Below are 6,913 nucleotides of genomic sequence, written 5' to 3' on the forward strand. Positions count from 1 at the left end.
TTCTTTTCTTTCTTCTCTAGTGATTCCAAATGTAGATCCCTCTGTTCCAGAGTTAGGAACTGATGTTCAGATGGAACAGAGTCTGAGACCAGGATCACACTGGGACTAAAAAAAAAAAAATATATATATATATTGCTGTGCCTATTGTATCACAATACATCGTGCCTTAATATTTTATAGATGAATCTAACCAGTAACTTTGTTCTAGTCAACAGTGACGTCTATTTTGTTTTGTTTTTTTTAAATAATAACTGTAGAACATACAGTCTCTACTACATCTGGTTTGTACAGTTTTAATATTATATTGACCTCACAGTGGGAGGTGATTATAAATTAATCAGAGTCGAGGTTTTTAAAGAGTTGGTTTTAAATGTTTTGTTTTTTTTGTAGTTTTTTAATTAAAATGACTCTGAACTACGACTCCATAAATTAAACACCCGTTTGAAGGAAAAAGAACAAAAACAGTTTATTTTTCATCTCTAATGCGTTTCTCATCCGTCGACTACGACCACACAGTCCTACAAATATATATATATATATTTCTGTCTAACATATAGAGCCTCTGTGCTGTGGTTTCACACGTCTGATGTTCAAACAGCTCCACACGTGACTGCTCACTTAGTCAACCCACAGGGGGCGACACTCAAGACTGACACAGAAGCACGAAATCACATGCAGTTCACGTTGTGCCTGGATGTCTGGTTCTCAACTGGAGCCACGCCCCACAGTTTGAGAACCACATTCATCACTAATATATATATTCTTTTTTTTTTCTAAATGTTTCCTAAATGTCTGAACTCCCTGCAGTTCCTCTGACGACCTCTAGTCTCACTCCTTTGTCGCTAAGTTCACGATTCAAAGATCAACAACAGTTATAACGCGGTCCAGATGAAAATCACAGTCGTGATTTCTCTGAAATGAAACACGTGTCACGCTCTGTTCACCGTGACGAGACGCAGCGTTCACCACAGGGATGAGAGCATCTGATTGGCTGCGGCCGCCGGCCCATCTATCGATCAGGGTGTATTTTTACACCTCCTCCCCGTGCACAACTTTACCGCCGGTGTGAGGAGACTCACGCCCCCATCTGGCGTGTGTGTGTGTGTGTGTGTGTGTGTGTGTGGCGTAGAGATGAACAGTAATTACGTTAGGATCATAATGCGCTCTTTTTCCCCGGCTCCGCGGCGGTAATCTGATTCATCAGCATGTCCTCTGCAATTCTTTGAGCAGCAGGAGTTGGTGAGAATTATTGAGAGTGTCACAAAGTTGTCATGTGACTCCGGGGATAAATAATAATTGCAGCAGCAGATTGTGTTTGTGTCGATGCGGTGGTTTCTGTTGTGGAGTCAAGAGGCGTTTTAATCTGTGCGGTCATTTACAAACGACTGTCAAAGACGCAGGACGCAGGTCTCAGATGAATAAACCAAGACGCTCTGAATAATTGTACTTTAAAAACTGTCATAGCACCGTGGTAAGGCTCCTGTAGGGGGTGCTATAAACACCACTGCAGCTCTGAATGTTAAGGTGGAGACAACTACAGCTGTACTGACTGTCATGAACATGAGGTCATTGATTTAACCTTAACCTTCACACGTGACGGTCTTTGGATGATGTCCAAAAATATATATATTTTATCATTATAAGACTTTTTAGTAATTTACAGAATATGTAGCAAATAATAAAATATTTATTATTATCATTATTATTATTATTAAAATTAATCTTAAATATTGTATTATCTAAAATAGCATTTATTTATTATTTATTTCAATTACCTGTGAAGTGTTTTCCTATAAATATAAACAACCAGGATGTTGATTTTTTTAGCACCACTTTGACTCAAACTTTTGTCAAATACATCCATGGTACTTGAGTCAAAAACAATTTCTTACACTGTTTTTTTTACATTTTTATACTTCAATGCTTTAAGTTGATTTGTTTTTGTTTGTTATTACATTTCTTGTTTTGCGTCCATGCAAAGTTTGCGTATCAAAGAGCCTTCTGTTTGTTTTCACGGCATCAGGAGCAGCGTAAAAAAAAAAAACAGAAAAAATAACAGGCCATGAAAGTGAGTGTTCATTGGCTGCGGAGCAGGTAACTACATTACACAGTGAAGGAGGAGAGAATCAGGAGTTTTCTCTGTGTCTAATTACCACAGCAGAGTTCAGAACAGCAGCCCTTATAATAATAATAATAATAATAATTCTGTTGACGGGGGCAGCTCAAACACCTGGACTGAAATAACTGACACACACTTCATACTGTATATATTGTTCTTGTGGTCTGTCAATGGTCTGTCGTTAAGTCACTCACTCCAGTCTTGACGTCAGTGTCAGCCACCAAATCAGAAAGTCAGAACTAAACAGTGGAACAGCGTCAGATTTATAAGAGCGACGTCTCAGAGGAGAGAGAAAATGGCCGACCACATGGAGTTCACGCTTTAGACAAGAGCAGGAAACAGAATCACAGCTAATCCCCTGTCACAGGGACAGAAACAGGGATTTATGAGAGGCAGGGCTGGAACTTTGAAGCTTTCACTGGGTTTATTTAATGAAAGACAACATACCATAATCAAAAATAATACCATAATCCAACACACAGCTGCACACTAGGTGGCACTAATCCACTTTAGGTTCAACGCCCACCAACATCACTGGAGGTGTGTACGAGCAAGAATCTGTCGAATACGAATACGATAAACTATATATATATATGTATGTGTATATATATATATATATATGTATATATATGTATGTATATATATATATGTATATATATATGTGTGTGTGTGTGTGTGTGTGTATATATAGTACTATGAGAGATAGTATATTTTTTTACAAAAATATCCAGAGATATTTTTGATTTACTCTATAAACAACTCTAACAAAGAGTTTTTAAAGAATATATTTATTCTGATAGAAATTCATCATTTTCAATAATTAATTATGACTTCTAAATAATTAAGGTTTGATTTTAATCGTGACCCACAAATATAATTATTTGTGATTACAATAACAAGATGAATTAGAGCATTTTGTTTGTGTCGAGTATTAAAAAAAAACCAACAATAAAAAGAACACATTTCTGACTCTGGTTTCAGACGTTAAACTAAATATGTCTAATTAGAAAACTTTGATTTAAGAGTCAAATGTTGCTTTTTGATTTTAAAAAAAAATCAATTAACATTAACCTTAATTAACATTCACTCAGAAAACACGACCTGTGGTCCTCCAGATTTTAGAGGCAATTTCTCACACACACACACACACACACACCCACAGCAGAATATAGTGAACGTCCACCCGTCACTGTGGACACAGTTTATTCAGGGAGGTTACACACCTGCCGTGAGGCCGTGAGGCCGTGAGGCCGATCACTGCTGTGGTGAAGACGCCTCCTATTTTCTGAGATGAAAGCAGAAGAGCAACAAGAGAAGAAGAGAGATTATAAACAACAACAGCTCCGTCGTCTCCCATGTCCTCTGTCTTTCACTAATCTTATTTCACAGGGGACCGCGGTGAGAATGAGCCGAAGATTTTTCCCGCGGTATCATAGAAGCGACACGTCTCCCGCACCAGGAACAATGGAAGCGAATAAATAAAGAGCAAATCGAATTCCTTCAGCCGTTACAGGAGCGTCGGCCGATGAAGGAGCAGAATAAATTCTCTCCAGAGACGAACAAACATGATATTTCAGCCGGGAGCCACGGGACGGAAGGACGGCCGTCGCTCTCGTAAAGTTCAGGGCGCTCCAGACCGTAAAAGGAGCCGCCTTCTCAATCAGGGGCGGCAGCAAGACGGCGGCCTTTATAGCTGCACGAAAGTGATGAAAACACAGCCCCCCCCCCACGTCACCGCGTCGGACGCTCAGATATACGACCTCGTACCTCGAGACATTCAGGTTGGATGTTTGTTGGACGTTTGTTGGATTCCACCAACACACTGTCGACGTCCTTGTAGGACGGTCCTGTCTGTTGGACAGAGCCACCGTCTCTGGACCAGACGTCATAGCAGGTCTCACTACTGACTGACTGATAAAAACCTTCACCAACCGCTGAAGACGGATCGTTGATGTCTGTGTCGTAGGACATAGAAAGTAGGACTGAACAGAACCAGAACCAGAACCAGGACCAGAACCAGAGCCTGTTCCACTGATTCAAAGTAAATAAATAAACACATCAACTTCAGTTTGACGTCACTGTGATGGATGAGTTACTGAGGTCCAGAGACGATAACAAGACAACAGGGACGGACACACACACACACACACACACAGCAGTGATGGGGTTGACTTCAAAGGTCAAGGTCAGGTGCATGAAGCGGAGGGGGGAGAGGGGGTGAAGGGGAGGGAGGAGGGGAGGGGTTGCACCTCCAGGATGAAGCTTCAGATGTGAGAGAGTCATGAATGTGAAGTGAGACCTGAGTTCATGAGGCTGGAGGTCGTGAGTAAAGACCAAAGGTCACGGAGGACGAGGAGACACGGTTGTCATTACACAGTGTGTGTGTGTGTGTGTGTTTCTGACAAACAGAAGTGTTTGTTTCTATATTCAACGTCTGGTGTTTTTTCTTCCAGAAACGTTCTGAGTCAACCTCCCTGTCTGAGGTTTAATTTCCTGGACTGTTTCCAAACACTGGTCCAACTCTGGCCTCGACAGTTTAACTGCTTCCTGTAACACAGACACAGTTCTTTGGCACGGGGGGGGGGGGGGGGGGGGGGTAAGAACATCAGTGTGTTGCACAGCAGCTCCCACTCCCTCGTCTCTCGTCTCTCGTCTCGGTCGGAGGGAAGAACTAACTAATTGGTGGCGGCGCTCCTGTTGTTCGTACCCGTGTTGTGACGGCGCCGATCGCCCGCTTCGCCGTTTTCTGCCATTTAAAAAAAAACAAAAGACGCCAGAGCCACCGGCTCCGAATCGATACGTGCCACTGACACTGTGGACGACTGACTTATCATCCCTCACCATTTATAGTGTGTGATGCTCAGTGAACTGTGAAATTAATAAATAGCACGCGCAGTAATTGCCTGGAAACCAAGCAGTGTGGAAAAGTGAGGTATAAAATCAGTGGCTTCAGATGAGGTTTCTAATAAGTTGTCACATTATTGTCAATGACCTTCAAGCAATTAAAGGAGTGGAGTGGTGAGAAGAGAGACTGAAGAGGGGTGTGTGTGCGTGTGTGTGTGTGTGTGTGTGTGTGTGAAATGGTGGGAGTACAAAAAGACTCCTCAGAGAGGAGAGTCTTTATTAAAAATGCACTGGTGGAGACAGAGGGGGAGCTGTGGAGCACGGCACTGTTTGCTAACTGGCCAGATAAATAAAGCCTTTTTTTTTTTTTTTTTTTTTTTGGAATCAGCAGCTGTAACACAGAACCTGCTACAATTCAGAATCAGAGCCGTTCAAGCGAGCATCAGTGGGTCACCAGGGACACAGTTTGTCCACAGACTCGTGTTAGTGGTGCTTTGGTGGAGGAAGACGGTGAGGAGGACAGAACTGTTCAGCTAAGTACCAGCTCCAGGCTGGTTTTACATGAGCATGTTTTAGCAAGTAGACAGCAATTTTGGAACTAGGAGTAGAGGGAGAGAGAGGGGAGGGGGGGGGGGGGGAGGGAGAGATACTTTATTGCTGTGGAACATATTGCCACAGCCAACAAAAATGTCCTCAGTATTTAACCCAGCAACTGAACGCTTTACTGCCCAAAGAGCAGGGTTGTTTCTGGAGCTAAAACCACAGAGTCCAAAACAGGAGTCAAGTCACCACAGGTACCAGTTCTGTGACCAGTTCTGTGACCAGTTCTGTGACCAGTAGACCACAGACGGCAGACTACAGCAAATGTTTATAACACAAACACATAAACAATGGTACAGACACCAGAGCTAACGTTAGCTTCAACAGTCCTGGTACAGACCCCAGAGCTAACGTTAGCTTCAACAGTCCTGGTACAGACCCCAGAGCTAACGTTAGCTTCAACAGTCCTGGTACAGACCCCAGAGCTAACGTTAGCTACCACAGTCCTGGTACCGACACCAGAGCTAACGTTAGGTACAACAGTCCTGGTACGGACACCAGAGCTAACGTTAGGTACAACAGTCCTGGTACAGACACCAAAGCTAACGTTAGGTACAACAGTCCTGGTACGGACACCAGAGCTAACGTTAGCTCCAACAGTCCTGGGACAGACACCAGAGCTAACGTTAGGTACAACAGTCCTGGTACAGACCCCAGAGCTAACGTTAGCTTCAACAGTCCTGGTACAGACACCAAAGCTAACGTTAGGTACAACAGTCCTGGTACCCCCTGGAACCCCCACCACTGGTTGTAGCAGGTTATCACATGTGTTTCTGCTCCTGTGCCCCACGTGGACCACATCACGACGGCAGCTCAGCTCAGTGTAAACCACAGTCACACGCTGTTTGCTGAGAATCAACTGTTCCAGCTCATCACACTTACAGCGCCACTCATTAGTACTTCACGTTTAGCTTGGCACTAAACTCTCAACATCCCATAATGCCAAGAGCTTTTAGGATAAAACGCAGCCCAACGACTACAACGACAATGATAACGATGACACGGCAGTCGACGGTTGGAGGAGGAGTTCAATCTTCTGTTACACACACACACACACACCAGGGTACAATTCCCTTTCACTTTGGAATGAAGCAGTCGCCCCCCCACACACACCACCTCCTCACCCCCCCACCTCCACCCACACCCCTCTTAACTGTGAGAGCGTTCCATCAGTTAAAGGTTAATTAACAATTTTAAAAAATTTAAACTATTGAAATAATCAAATACAAACATTTCAAAGAGTTGAACTGTGGAGTTTAGAGCTGAAGCTTTAGTGTATAATAAACAAACAGCCTCTCACTCATTAATAAATCACCCCCCCATCCTCTCCGACCCACACAGCAACACCCA

Source organism: Cynoglossus semilaevis, chromosome 15 (genome assembly GCF_000523025.1).
Source record: "Cynoglossus semilaevis isolate Cse_v1.0 chromosome 15, Cse_v1.0, whole genome shotgun sequence".
NCBI classification, from domain to species: domain Eukaryota; kingdom Metazoa; phylum Chordata; class Actinopteri; order Pleuronectiformes; family Cynoglossidae; genus Cynoglossus; species Cynoglossus semilaevis.